Below are 16,375 nucleotides of genomic sequence, written 5' to 3' on the forward strand. Positions count from 1 at the left end.
AGTGGGTTAGCTGTAAGTCTTTATTTTTTGTCATATTTCTTTTTATTACATTTTTCAACGTGTGACAAAAACAAACCAATAAAAAAGTAACTAGTCTTCCAGGCAGCCAAAATCAAAGCTAACCCGTTAACTGACAACTGAAAAAAATGTAACAATTTGAAGAGTATTAAAACAGAAAGTAATGTTTACCAGCTACAGTAACTGGACATAAAATCGGTTTACAACTTTGGGTTGGTCCACGATAATTTGAACTATACTTTGACCTCATGCTTTCCAGTCTGTGAATTTTTTTCCCTGTATAAGTAACACAATCAGTACAAAACGCTAAAGTAAATACTTCGTACTATGACTGCTTTATGGTCTAGCTATGCATTACAGTACACTGCCAGTGTTCTACCAATCATACAGAAGGCCTTACACTGCCTGTGTAACAGGAAAAGAACCATCAGAGCACTGATACAATCAGTACAATTAGAGGCCAATTCCCCAATACAAATAGTCAAATAAATGCAGAAAAACATGCATAATTTAAACCACATTCATGTTTTGTACATAAAAATTTTTTATATATACATACGCATTTGTGTGTGTGTGTGTGTGTGTGTGTGTGTGTGTGTGTGTGTGTGCGCGAGGGTGTGCATGAGTACGTGCACCCAGATGAATAACAAAGCTCCTCCCCAGTATAGTTTTTTAAAACACTTAATGCTACCAGCTACACAGCTTAGTTTAAGGCTGGGAACACAGCTTGCAATGTTATGCTCTCTCTTCTAACTTGAGCTGCCGCTTCAGTGTTCTGAATGCTGCAATCACTCTTCTGTGGTCATGCTACCCTTCTGTGATCCCTTGCTAGATTATACTGTCCTGGCCCTTGCCTTTCTGCAGTTGCTTCTGTGAAAGACAGATAGGATGCTCATGATGTGTACTGCACCCTTGGTATACAGCGTTCTGTAACAAAGCACCTTTGGTGTTACAACTGAGATGGGAAAAGAGACCACATTGAGATGTACCCCTGCTCAGGCACTGTGGGTGCCATAAATATTTCCTGCACACAGGCTGTGAGTACTATGATCCTTTAGTGCACATTTGTTCATCACTAACAAACTGGTGATGTTCTACTTTGCATAGCACACAGGCTGCTATGCTGTGTATTGCTGTATTTCAGTATTCACCCAGGTATCCCCCTTCCATGCTGAAATAAGGGCATATAAGGTGCGATACCATATGGGTTTGTGATTGATCTCTTCACCCACGCAGTATGTATACTGTAATCACTGTGTGCCCTGTCTTGCTGAACTTCACAACTACCAGAAAACAGAATTTAAACTGTGGTGCTAGGTATGCTGTTGCCATTCATGGCACAATGAAATTAGCTCAAGAAGTCATGTTGCTATTACAACCCTTTGGAATGACTCAACTGACTTAAGTTACTGAAGGAAAGCATTACCAGTTATGTCAACTCTGTCACACCAACCTTGATCGAGCTGTTAATATGTGATATTCAATCGTTCATTTTGTTGCAATTATAATTTTTAAGACAGAGAGAAAGGGTCTTACTTTAGCACCCTAACCCCCATAAAATTACTTTAATTCTCATTTTGACAGTAACCCTTACCAATGAACTGTTGTATCCAATAATTCCATCCATATCTCTGCTCAGTGTGCCCAAGCTAACAACTTATCTTTCTTTGTACTGTGGTGCTGAGACTGTGAACCACATGACCAGCAATCAACAATCAACTTGGACACTGAAGGACAGGTACATAGAAGGGAGGGGAGAAGTATGTGTCTGACACCAATCCCCTTACACTGGTTGTGAGTCAGGTAGTCTGGTCCAATGCCATGCTGGGATTTACTGGAGAGTGACATGCATGGAATACAACAGGGATCAGCACTCAGCACTGTCAAAGAGTGACCATGTAGTAGCCTTCACATACCAGGTGCAGGTCCACAGGGGAAACCTCACAGATCTTTGGATACAAACAGCCACTAGGAAGATAGGCTAGTGCTAGGAGATAAAGTAGTGATGGTTATCTGTTGACTATCATGATGACTTCATGTGACCATCTGTCACCAAAGAGGAAAAAATAAGTCATTCAGGTCAATAGGATGGCTGACAGTCAGTAAATAATGAGGTAAAAAAGACAAAGTTTGTAATGCACTGATTGCCATTTTAATACACATTTTTGTTGCATCCAACGTACATAGCTTTTATCTTAACACTTTTTAAAATGTGAGGATAAGTACCCCTCCTAAAAAATGTAATGGCAATGGAGACTTGTTACAGCAGTTGTCTGAAAGAAGTGCGTAAGTAATGTAATAAACGAGACATAGTCACCAAAAACTCCTGGCCAGATATGAGACAGAGAGCATCAGTTACTCACACATATACTGACACACTACCTCACCAAAAACTCCTGGCCAGATATGAGACAGAGAGCATCAGTTACTCACACATACACCTGCACACCAATATTACCCCATTAAAACCCCTGGCCAGACATTATTAGTATAATGAATAAATACGTGTGCATCAGTTACTCCCACATACACTGACACACCAATATCACCCCAGCAAAATCCCTGGCAAGATATTAAAGCAAGAAGGGAAGTAATGCATTCCACAGGTTCAAAATGCCACACAATCGTTATGTAGGCACACAAGAAAGAAATTAAAAATGTGCCTTTCTATGTTGTTAAAACACAGGAAAAATAAAGTTTAAAAGTGAAAGTCCAGGTAACCAAACAACCATACTAAAAAAGCAAAGAACAGCTGGCACCTATGGAAATGTTTCACAATTATGACAGTCTGTGATATTGCTATTTTGTTTTAAACAAGAAACATCTTTATTAAATTGTCACTTATGACATAGGCAATCATACATTTATATAAATGAAAACAAACCATACTCACATAATCTTATTTGCAAGCATTATACATCAGAAACCACAGTGACATAACTTTAGTTGCAAACGTTACACATCACTTGCGTATCATCAAATTGGGTAATCCTAATCTGCCTTGTTCTACTGGAAGAATCAGGTTATCCCATTTGACTCTTGTTGTCTTCACCTCTCAGATAAAATCCTTCAGCTCTTAATTAATTGCTATCCACAACTTCTCCTCTGGTTGATAAGAATATGCCTAACCTGTGTATAAGACCAAAGGGACTAAAAGCATTTTAACTGCTTATATTTCACTACCCATACCCATATAACTGATATTCCAATTTCTCAGTTTTTGTATTATCTTCTGTTTAGTCTCTTCACACATATCCTTAGCTGCCTCACTGAAATAATTAATCCATACTCCTAAGTGTTTCATTTTATCATGTCTCCCAAAATATGGATACTGCTGAACCAATTTCTGTGTGGACACATAATCTGCCATTATTGCCTTTGTTTTTGTTTCATTAGTTTTATATCCTGAAAAGACATTAAACTGTATCATAATGTGCCACAAAGTACAGTTTTGTACCTACCATAAATGTAGATGTCCGAGAGGTATGCATCTGCAGTCCTAACAAATGGGTTGTCCTGCCTCAGGCAGCCCTTCGGTCGGCCGGATTCCAAAGTCTGGGTCTGGCCTCGGCTGATGTCGCACTTCACCCGACGTCATAGCTGCTGTCAATTGGGTATAAAGGCATCAGCCGATGCCATTTTCCTCAGTGTTTCTTGCCCCAGATGCCAGATGCCCTCTAGGAAGGCTAAATTTGGATAAATGCAAAAGATTCCAAACAGTAGAGAGCAAAATAGAAATAAACTGGTATATACATACATACAAACAAATACACCATAATAGATTCCCCCAGCTAGCTACTAGATGGGCAAATACCCTAGGAGTACCACAGAGGGGAAGGAGGGAGTGACTGCAGATGCATACCTCTCGGACATCTACATTTATGGTAGGTACAAAACTGTACTATGTCCTTCAAGGATGCATCTGCAGTCCTAACAAATGGGTAGAATAGCCAAACTGGGGGAGGAGGTACTAAGAAGATTATGGTGTAGTTAAGATCCCTTGCAAAACAGCAGTGGCAAAACCTGCTCGGGATCTGGAGTATAAAGGTAGATTATAATGCTTGGCAAATGTATGCACGGAGCTCCAAGTAGCAGCCTCTAAAATGTCTTTGGTAGCCACTCCTCGTAAAAAAGCTGTTGTAGTGGCTGTAGCCCTTGTGGAGTGAGGTCTGATGTTTTCTGGAGTTGCCTTCCCATGAAAAGAGTAACAAAATCTAATGCAATTTCCTATCCACTTTGAGATTGTCTGCTTTGAAATTGCTTTTCCTTCCATTCCTGTTGCATATGCTACCAGAAGCTGGTCAGTTTTTCTATTGTTCTTGGTTCTGTCCAGGTAGTAGCGCAATTGCCTATGCACATCCAAGGTATGTAGTAGTCTTTCCCCCCTGTTCTGTGGGTTGGGGAAGAATGTTGGTAGGTGGATTGCTTGGTTTAATGATACCCTGGAGACCACCTTTGGCATAAAAGTAGGATTAGTTCTCATGGACACTCTATCCTGATGGAAGATAAGGAAGGGCTGTACTGTCATTAATGCCTGTAATTCAGAAACCCTTCTTGCTGAAGTGATTGCAAGCAGGAAAGCAGTTTTCCAAGATAAGTACTGTAATTCTGCTGTTGCTGCTGGTTCAAAAGGGGTAGTGTCAATTTTTCTAACACAAAGTTCAGGTCCCATGTAGGCAATGGTGGCTTCCTTGGTGGCTTTACATTTTTAATTCCTCTCAGAAACTGCCTGAGTAGAGGATGAGAAAAGACTGGAGGATCCATGTTGTATTCTGCTGAAATGGCTGATGCGTGGATCTTAATGGAGGAGTAAGACAGGCCATTGTGGAAAAGATCTGCTAAATATTCCAGGATGTTAGCTATGTTTGCCAATGATACATTTTCTCCTTTTGCTGCACTCCAAATGAGGTATCTTTTCCATTTTGCTGAGTAAGTTTTCCTTGTTGAGGGTCTGCGAGCCTCCAAGATAATGTCTTTAACCCTTTGAGATAAATCTGGGTTATTTTGTGTTATGTAATGTTCCAAGCAGCTAGCTGCAGTGTTTTCAAGTTTGGATGCAGGATTTTGAAGTTGTTCTGTGTTAGCAGTAAAGGAACTAGGGGTAGAGGCCATGTGTGTTCCCGAGACATACTCCTCAGTAGCGGGTACCAATGCTGCCTCGGCCAGTCTGGAGCTATCAGGATGATCCTTGGGTGATCTTCTTTGATCTTCAGTAGCACTTTGTGCATCAAAGGAAGAGGTGGGAATGCATATGCTGTCAGGTTTTCCCAACTGAAGGATAGGGAGTCCACCTTCCAAGCAAGTGGGTGGTATGTCCTTGTGCAGAATTTTTTCAATAGGTGGTTGTGAGGGGATGCAAACAGGTCTATTTCTGGTAGTCCCCATCTCCTTGTAATGGATTTGAAGATGTCTGGATGCAACATCCATTCGTGGGCATCTGTGGTAGTTCTGCTTAAGATGTCTGCTAGTATATTTTCTTTTCCTGGCACAAATATGGCTTGGAGCTGGATGTTGAGGTTCAGGGCCACATTCCAAAGGTCCATTGCCATCCGGCATAGAGGATATGAATGTGTGCCTCCCTGTTTGTTGATATACCACATAACTGTGGTGTTGTCCGTCCTTATCAGCAAATGCCCCTGTTGAAGAAACGGTCTGAATGTCTGAATTGCCTGCTTTACTGCCAGCATCTCTTTTTGATTTATGTGCAGGTTCAGCTGGTCTTGTGTCCATAAGCCTTGTATGCACTTGCCCACCATGTGTGCCCCCTAACCGAGGTCTGAGGCGTCCGTGGTGATAGTCTGGCTTGGGTGAGGCCTGTGGAAGGGCAGTCCTTTGTTCAATTGACAGGCCTGAGCCCACCACTGGAATTCTTGTTTCAGGCATGGAATTATTGGAATTTGGGTTTCTAGGCTGTGATTGTGCTGAGACCATAAATTCCTTAGGTACCATTGCAACTTCCTCATATGTAGTCTGGCATGTGGAATCAATATTATGCAGGATGCCATGTAACCCAGGGCTTGCAGGACTTTCCTTGCTGTAAGCTGGGTCTGCGTTGTCAATGCCATGAAATAGAGTGGTAGTTGCTTCTGCTTTTCTGCTGTGAGGAATGCCATTTGGTTTGATGTGTCCAGATCTGCACCCAAGAAAGTTATCCTTTGGGATGGTATCAGCCTTGACTTTTTTATGTTGACTGTGTATCCCAGGGCTTGCAATAGGTGAATAACCTTTGTCAAATATTTTGTTAATTTGTTTTTGTTGTCCGCTTGTAACAGACAGTCGTCCAGGTATGGATAAATTTGAATTCCCTGAAGCCTGCAATGAGCAATTACTGATGCCAGGCATTTTGTGAATACTCTGGGTGCAGTAGATAAGCCAAAAGGCAATGCTGAGAATTTATAATGCTCTGATCCTGCAAGAAATCTGAGGTATCTTCCGCAATTTGGTCGTATGGGGATGTGCAGGTATGCCTCCTTGAGATCTAGAGTTACCAGCCAAGACTCCTTGCCCAGCATGGGAAGAAGTTGCTGTAGTGTCAGCATCTTGAATTTTGGAACAATGAGATATGTGTTTAGAGCGGACAGGTCTAGAATAGGTCTCCATTGATTTTCCTTTCTTGGTACCAGGAAAAGTCTGGAATAAAATCCTTGTCCTTGTTCCATAGACGGTACCTTTTCTATAGCTCTCATCCTTAATAAGTGGTCTACTTGTTCTAGAGCGTTTGTCTTTTGGTTTGGAGGTAGGTTTGGCATTCCTCTCTTCCTTGGTAGAGTATGGAAGTGAAACCTGTAAACTTTGTCTATTGTCTGTAAAATCCATTTGTCTCCTGTAATGTAATGCCAGTTTGCTGAAAATAAGGCTAGCTTTCCGCCCAAGGGTGCTTCTAGTTGTTCCCTGGTAGGCGGTTTCAGAGCCACGTCACTGTGATTGTCCTGTGGAAGTGGTAGTGGCTGGATCTGTGGCAGTACTTCTCTGGTTGTTAGGCTGCCACTGACGTCCCCTGTAGGCACCTCTGGATTGACCTCTGCCTCTTGGGCGCCTATTTCTGCCTCTCTGTGCTCTGGTGGTGTCTGGAAAGGACCAATTCTTGGAAGGCCAGTTCCTACTAAACCTCGGAGGTTGGACCTGTAAGAAATCCTTGACTGTCTGGACAGATTTTGCCTTTTCTTCCACATTCTTTAACACTTGCTGTGCAGGTGAGCCAAACAAACTTAAAGTACTGGAGGAATGGCTAAAGGCCTATGCTGTGGCAAATGTAAAAAGGTCCTAAGCCTTTTCCTAGAGTCTGAAAAATCCTGGCCCTGCCATTGAAATTGTTCTCTCATAGCATGCAATGTTTCCCCAAAAGAAAATTCCTCAGGAGGAGAGGCAGAAGGAATGGAGTCTTCTGCGTCAGAGTCCTCATATGGAGAGTAAGGGCCATCTGGAGGATTTGAGTTTTCTGAATCATCAGAGGAGTAATCTGTAGAAACTGGCTCAGGGGGCTCTGCTCTAGGCCTCTTCTCTGGAGGGGGATGAGAGGCCCTGTCAGGGTGAGGTTGGGATCCCCTGATCAAAGAAATGAGATCCTCTGCTAGACTGAGCATTTGAGTACTAGAGCTAGGCCTGTGTGAGGGGGTTTTAGAAGGCATGGTCTTTGAAGATTTAGCTGCTTTAGCCCTAGAAAAAGCCTTAATTGACATGGATGCAGGGGGCCTAGCAGCTCCACGTGCAGGAGTGGATATATCTAAAGGGATAGTATCTGGTAAATCCTGTGAACCTGTAAGAGCAGGTGGAAATTCAGTAGCAGATTCAGCCATGCTGGATGAGGCCTCGGTAGTAGGAGGCATGCTTTGAAGAACCGAGGACTCGGTTTCAGCCGAAACCGAGACACTTGTCGGTCCTTTTCTTTTGCTAATTGTGAAGTCGGAGTCTCCGACGGCATGTTGTAAGCAAAGCGGGCGAAAAACTCCTCTGCAAACTCCGACCGACGTCTAAGTGTCCGTCGGTTGAAGGAAGCACAGGCTAGACAAGCTGCTACGTCGTGGTCTGGGCCTAAGCAAGGTAGGCAGTAAGAGTGGAAATCTTTATGAGGTATTTGTTTCCCACAAGTTAAACAGTTATTCACTTTTTCTGACATCGGCTGAGGCAAGAAAGAGTCCCCAACGGGGTACTTAGCTTTTTAGAAGTCTTCAGTAGTAGCAATCTCTGGTTCTGACTGACCGGCACTTGTGAACAGCTTCTGCTTAAGAAAGACTGGGGAAAATGGCGTCAGCTGATGCCTTTATACCCAATTGACAGCAGCTATGACGTCGGGTGAAGTGCGACATCAGCCGAGGCCAGACCCAGACTTTGGAATCCAGCCGACCGAAGGGCTGCCTGAGGCAGGACAACCCATTTGTTAGGACTGCAGATGCATCCTTGAAGGACATCACTGATATGTCCTTTTCTGGTTTTGTCAAGTATAAAATAATATAATCTGAAAATACAACCAGCTTTTACTGGGCTACCATACCAATTATATCCTTGGATTTCTAAGACCCTTATTTTTTTTTTTGCCAATAGTTCTAAATATAATGCAAATAACAAAGGGAAAAGAGGATACCCCTGCCTGATTCCACTGCTCAAGCAGAAATTATCAGAGAGGTACCCACCCACTTTAATTTCCACCTCTGACCCCTCATATATCCTTTTAATCAACCTATCAAGGAATGCACATGCTTCCATTGCCCTGCTTATAATGTTCCAGCTGACTCTGTGAAATGCATTCTCTGCATCAAGACCCACCAACAACAGTGGTATTTTCTTACATTCTGCTTCCCTCTGAATAACCAACGTTCTGTTAATGTTGTCATATCTTTGCCTTCCCTCCACAAAATCACATTGATCCATATCTATCAATTTAGCATCACTTATGCCATCCTTTTAGGGTCTATAGTAGAACATCGAAGTTTCAAAACTTTGAATGTTCTAATATCGACCCCTATTCAGTGACAGCTGAAAACATCGAACATACAGAACATACATACATACAACATAAGCACACCAAACAAACAGCAATCCACACACATACACCTAAAATCTTACACCTAACCCTACACTAAACTATACATACACCATTAACTATCCACTTACCTCAACCTAAACCCTAACCCTAAGTTATGTCACTATCGCACACACACCTCACCCATGCCCTAACCCTAACTCACCTACCCCGCCCTAACCCTCATGTCCACACAATCACACACAGACCTAACCCGCACCCAAACCCTAACTAACCTAACCCGTGCTCAATCGCACACTTACCTGAACCCATCCGGTAACTTTCCACCACAGCTCTGAAAATACCGAAGCAACAGAAACGGACAACCAAATTCTTTCCCTAGGAAAAAATTTGGTTTTCTGTAGCCTTGATATTTTCAGCTTTTGCTAAATAGGGGTTGATATTAGAACATTCGAAGTTTTGAAACTTCGATGTTCTAATATAGACCCTCCTTTTAGCCACTATAGACAAACACTTTATAATCATAGTTTAGTATTGAAATGGGCCAGTATAAAGCTGGATCTGATGGTTACTCTCTTTAGGTATTACAGCTACCAACACTTTCTTCCAGATTGTTGGCACTTCTCCACCTCTGAAAATACTATTAAGCAAAACCTTCCAGATCTTTATCAGTTTTTCCTCCTAGCTTCCAAACTTCCACTGGAATACCATCTGTTTGTGGGGATTTTCTGTGAGTAATTGAGCCTTATCTACCTCTAACCTTGGCATATTTAATTCTTCCATAAACATTTCCATTTGTATCTTTTCTTGATTTCCATATTTCTCTGCTTTATAAAGAATTTCAAAAATTTCCGAAATATTTCTAATACTGCCACAGGATCTCTTGTTATCTTCTTTGTTATAGGGTCTCTTAAGCTTGGCAACAGCACTTTCTATTTTCTGTTGCCTCAGTAATTGTGCTAAAAGTTTTTGTGCCCTAGAGTTATTATCAAAGAACAGTTGCTTAAAAGCAATCTTTCTAAACTCATGCATATTATCAAGGTAACCCCTTATTTTCTGTTTAGGACTCTGCAGTTGGACCTCCTCTTATTTTATGAGATTCCTCCTATTCTGCAATACTTTAAAATATGTCAGTCTCTCTAAGCAATTCTTATTTCTTAACCATATCTCCCTTTATTTTATTTACACCCTATTTTTAAACTCCATTTTAATTTTATCCCACTCCCTAGCTATATTTTCAGAAAAAAGTTCTGTCTTTTTCTAACAGCTCCTGAATAATTTCCACTACCCATTCCTTAAATTCCTCTCTTTTCAACAGATAGGTGGAAAAGTGACAGTGTCTCATTTTTTATCATTACCCTGTCTTTTATTTTAATTATTGGTGCATGATCTGAAATACTTATTGTGTGAGTATCAAGGCTTTCAATTAAATACATATGTTCCCATGAAATGTAAATTCTGTCTAACCTAGCCCAGTTTTTCTATCTTGGGGAATAATATGTAAACTCAGTCTGAACTCCTAGTACTGAATTCACATCTTCCATTCCAAATATTTTATAAATGTCTTCAAAAATCTACCCTTCTTTATTATATACTATTATACTTTCCCTTATGGGCTCCCCACACACATCATCACTGCTGCAAATCAAATTCCACTCCCTACCTATAAGTAATCGTCCTTTCTGAAAGTTGATGATTTCTCTCCATTATAGCAGTTTGAAGTGGAATACAAACACATGCCAGTGCAATCTTCCTACCTTGCCAGTACTAATCAAATCAAAAGGTGCTTCAACAAAGTATTAATTTAAGGGTGTGTACACACAACAAAGTATTAGTTTAAGGGTGTGCACACTTACTGAGGACTGGAGAACTGACGACTAGTTTAACGGGAGCGTCGTTGGTAGGGTTGGACCTGTGCAGTCTGTCTCTGTCTTTATCTATAAATTTTTTCAGAAGATCTGCTGTCAGATGGCTTACCAAAGCCATAACGGAATTCGAGGACTGTAAGCAAAAATATCTAGCTACAATAAGGGCCCAATGATGTACAGTTCTCGTGTTGAACAAAGCACAGAAGCGACAGCGGGGGACGTCGTGGTCTGGGCCTAAGCAAGTGACGCAGTAAGAATGAAAGTCTCGGTGTGGTATTTGCTTTCCACAGGTGAGACAATTGTTAACTTTTTCTGACATTGGTTAGTGCAAGAAAAAAGGTTCCCCAACAGAGTACTTAGCTTTAGAAGACTTCAGCTTCAATTAGAAAGATGAAACTCAGGTAGCAGCCCTTCGGCACTCATGCGAACTGCTTCTGCTTCGGGCTCCATGGCAAGCAAGACTAATGTAATGGCATCAGCTGCCTTACTTTATACTACTGACGGCATGACGTCAGTCCTGAAGCGACAGCAACTGATACAGAAGTATTTGGGCTGGCCGAGGGCTACCCTGCCATGGATAACCCAATTGTGATGAACTGCAACAGTGAAACACAAAGAACATCGAAGTATTAGTTTAAGGGTGTGCACACTTATGCAACCAGCGTATTGTACGTTTTTTATTTTTTATATTTTTTCCCAAACAGATTTGTTTTTTTTTCAATTGAATTGTACAGGTTATAGGTCAAATTAAAGGTGGGAAAAGTTCTGAAATTATTTATTGTGGTGTCATTTTATTTATATCACAAAAACCTAGTAATTTAACAGGGGTGTGTACACTTTTTATATCCACTGTATAACAATAACACATGGCTAATATTTTTGTTAACTATAGGGGAATACCTTAAATACACCTAAATATAAAAAGGAACACAACTGCAATATATAAAATTAAAAATACACTTACTCCTTTTTCTTTAACCAGTCCAAGGTTAAGGCTGAAAATGCAAGTCAAATATACTAACAACCAGTAAGAAAATGAAACGTATTATGCTTATATGTAATTGATACTGGCAGAGCAAAACATTTTCAGGTACTGAATGGACAGACAAACAAAACATACATCTCAATCCTCCAGAGTCTAATGTTTGGGTAGGCTACTGTTACACCCACAACCATGTGCAACAATATGAACATAAGATCTTCCCAAAGAAGAAAATGGTATCTAGACACCCTCTATCCCTGCAGTAAAAGTGGTAGATAGAGAGATGGAGGGATAAAGTAAACATCAAATGTTATGCTATAAGTTAGCTACTGACTGATTCAAATTCTACAAGGAATGGACACACAGTATCATACCCAGATCTATCACAAGGTTCTATAGGCACCCTGTCTAAGGCGCTGAGCTAATTCATAGCAATCACATAGGTTTTATGAAGGAAATACTGGGAGAATGTGAAAAAGATTCACCCTTCTATCATAGAACTATAGGAGGTTACTAGGCTAATGGCCCTGGGGCCCGTATAAGCCTAGGAAAGATTTAACCCGTTACCCTTTAGTATCACTGCTATAGGAAGACCTACCTAAACAACTGCTGCCCCTGTCCAGAAGAGATGCAGGTGAGATCCCAGGGGTGACTTTACTGTTTCTCATCCACCCGTCCAAATTACACTTAAAAAGTGTCAACAATGGGCTCTGTTTCACCTGAACTGGCAGCTTGTTTCAGAGTAGGGGTAGTCTTTTGGAGATGAATCTCTGTCTCCAGCAAGTCCTATTGATGTCACATCTCAGGTTAACATTATTAGAGTGAGTGCAACGAGTGCCACTGTACTTGTGAATGTGAAGCATTTCCATCAGGGCTTGGTCTGAGGTTCCCTTATATGCAAGGCAAAGATCTCCCCTAAAACTAAGTTAATAGCCCTGAAGGAGCATTTTAAGCCTACCCAATAACTAGATGGCAGAAACAAATCCTGTGCCTTGTGTCTATGAGGTGAAGACCTTAACTGTTATGCCAAACTCACTCTATGTTACTGTTGGGGAATCAAAAGTTTCCCAAACAAAAATTATTGGTAATTTAGATATCTGAAAAAGCTTCTTATTGCATGGAATGGGACTACCTTGAGCAGTTATGGCATGTCTCCCTTCCTTCAGTAATATGTGATGTTTGAGTGTTTTATATGGATATTCAGTGCATATCCATTAGTTAAAGATGATCCATTCAGCTCAAGTCCCTACCTATAACTAGACAAAAGGTCCTCCATCTTCCATTTTTGTTCTACTTTTATTTGAAAACATGATCCAACCCTTAAGCTAGATGAGATGGCAAAAACTTTTAGGCATCAGGCCTTATGGTTAAAATCTAGCTTTATGCAGGCAAGTCTTTATTTTTTACCAAATTACTTTTTGGTAAATTTTTCAATTTGTGACAAAAACAAAAAAAAAAAAAAAAACTAGAGTACCAGGCAGCCCTGACTACAACCCAGGTTATTAAAATATGATTAGCAGTTCAGGTGGCAGAATACATGGGAGTGAGCATAACAGCTTTGTTATCCATCTTGGGGAGAAGGAAGCAGTTCAGCCTACTGCACTGCTGAGCCAACTGGACAGTTGTAGGACTACAGGTAGCATTTGCATCAGTGTGGTTACATGCTGCATGTAAGCTAGGAAAACATGCAAATGTCTGGGAGTGCATGCAAAGGACCTCTTAGGATAGCAGCACAAATGAAAGCCATAAGCCACGATGGGGAAGGGATGGGAACAAACGTGAACATGGGATGGCTTGCTTCCTAACATCTGACACTTGACTCATGGACAATGAAGCAGTGTATAACATTCACATTATAAGCAGGGAATGAATGGGCCACAGGTCTCACCCTAGTGTGGGAAAATAGGTCTGGTTCTTACCTCACAGCAGAAATGAAAGGCTAAGTGTTGTAAGGGATTTCTGATGATGGTCATATGACAGGTACCAAAAAATCAGGATTTATGCAGATAATCACATAATAACAGATTCATTATCAACATGCCCCATGTCTTACGAGTACTGCAGGGATTTGCAGTCTTTTTGGGACTGCCAATTAACAATAAGATGTCAGACATGATCCTTTTAAAGCTATCTGCTGTTGCTTAACCACGCTTTACTGTCTGAACCTCAAATGAAGCTCAGACAGCATCTGTCCCTTGAGTATAAAGATTCCCCACAACCAGATACTATAAGGTTTAGCTCCATTCCTCAAAAACCTGAACAGAGATTTTACAAATGGGTCCCTTCTGAAACTATTTGTACTAGGGAAGCTTTTCTGTCCTTAAAATGGTGTTTTTTTGTTTTCCTTCAGTCAGCTCTGTGGAACAGGATGTAATTCCCTGACTATAAATCATGCAACCAGAGATCAGTTAATGGCTTGGACACTGGAGATGCAAATGAGTTACTGATGTTCACTCATTTATCCAGAGAGGGAGGCTGCCTTACATGCTAGTGCAGGCGATTGTTAACAGAAGCTAGAAGACTATAAAATGAGTATTTTTGGATCAAGCTACATACAAGGGCTTCAGTTCTTGACACTGTAGTCATCAGACTGTATGTGCAGAAACATCCATCCAGCTTCAGTGGTGAAGAAATGGCAAAGGCAACCATCGGGTTTTAGGGACATAAAGGGAAGGAAGCTCATTATGGCTGCATAAGAAACTGACCTCTTTCTCAGTTAGTGAGGTAACAGGCATGGAAATTTGATGATAAGCAGACAATGGGGAGAAAACAACTAAAGAAAAAAAGCAATGTTTTTCTAAACATTCTTCATTTTGCTTAGCTTTTTCTTCAATATCACATTATTAGAATGGCCAGATAAGTGTCAGAATATTCATATAGAGTATTAGAAGAGTATGGTTAGCAAACGAGAGTTAATGGCCCTTCCATACAGACATAGATACGATCTGCCTGACAAAGAAAAATACAACCTAATCTTACGCTTTCTCTTTCTGTTGAAAATACTTAGAGAACCTCTACCAAATTTATGGCATCTAAAGAGTCACATAAATTCAAAATATGACATTTTCTTCTAGTGAGCTACTAAAAAAGTGTTATCTAGCATCCATTTACCTAGTGTTGATGAATGTAAAACAAAACAGTTTAATTCATTTATTATTTTGAGGTTGTTTGATTGGGGTAGTCAGAAAAGACAACAAAGTGTACCAGAATGAGAACAGGCCTAGATTCAAACCTAGACTGCCCTTTCGGCAGATGTGATTAGCTCTATGGATGCCTGATGTTTCTGATACATTTACGAAACTAAAGCCAAGAAACACCTTACCTCAGTCCCAACAATGCAACCACATCTGCAGTTTAGGCATATGCTTTCTACGTCTTAGAGAACTATCTGCAAACATTCCCCATCATCATCACAAAAGGATTATACTCTTAAGAGACTAGACTAAGAAGACAACTCTCCTTCACCATATGTCACCAAGTTACAGGATATTACGTGCACCACAAAATGCTGATTTTAAAACATCAGAACTAATAGTAAAGGTTCCCCAAAAATAAATCAATGTTCCACAGTCAAAGAAATGAAACTGGATCCACCAACTGTGACTTTATTAAAATCAAAACACAAATACATTAAGCACAAACAAAAACAGTCAATTTCAATGGGCTTTTGTCACTAATGAATATGGGACTTCATCAGGGCGTAAACCATATATATATATATATATATATATATATATATATATATTTTGGGGGGGGTCTACTATAGATGATTGAAATTTCAAAAAGCCGATTCCCACATGGCCGAGACCATATAATCGACTTTTGAAATTTCAAACATGTAAAAAAAAATGTACCTACACGTTGCTAGCAGGGGGCAAGCACCCCTGCACCCCCAGTGGGGGCTGTACCCCCCCACACCCCCTGCAATTTAAATATACCAACTCCTAGATCACAGTACAGTGTGGAAGATGGACATCTTCCCATTCCACACTGTATGGAGATGCCTGTTCTGCACGTTCGAAATTCCAAATGTCGATCATATAGTCTCTGCCATATGGGAATCAGCTTTTTGAAACTTTAATCATGTGTAGGGGACCTATATATATATATATATATATATATATATATATATATATATATAGAGAGAGAGAGAGAAAGAGAGATATTGTGAACCATCACTCAAAACATTACTTCCTTAGTTACAAATCACTGCCGAATGTTTATATCACACACTTTTAATTACCTCAATTAATGTGACTTTAGTTTTCCAGTAACGGATTGGATTATTTTGAACATGTGATTCACACACACACACACACACACACACACACACACACACACACACACACACACACACACACACACACACATGGTTTATGGTCTCTTATGTTCTAATGAAGTCCCACGTTCATTAGGACTTCTTTGTACATTTACAAACCTAATGTTTAACAAAATGGTCCTCAGTTGATGGCTATGCCTTCCTAACTTAAAGCTCATCTCTTCTGATAGAATGATGCAGCAAGTATC

The sequence above is a fragment of the Protopterus annectens genome, chromosome 14.part0 (genome assembly GCF_019279795.1).
Source record: "Protopterus annectens isolate FY-2018-M chromosome 14.part0, PAN1.0, whole genome shotgun sequence".
NCBI lineage: Eukaryota > Metazoa > Chordata > Ceratodontiformes > Protopteridae > Protopterus > Protopterus annectens.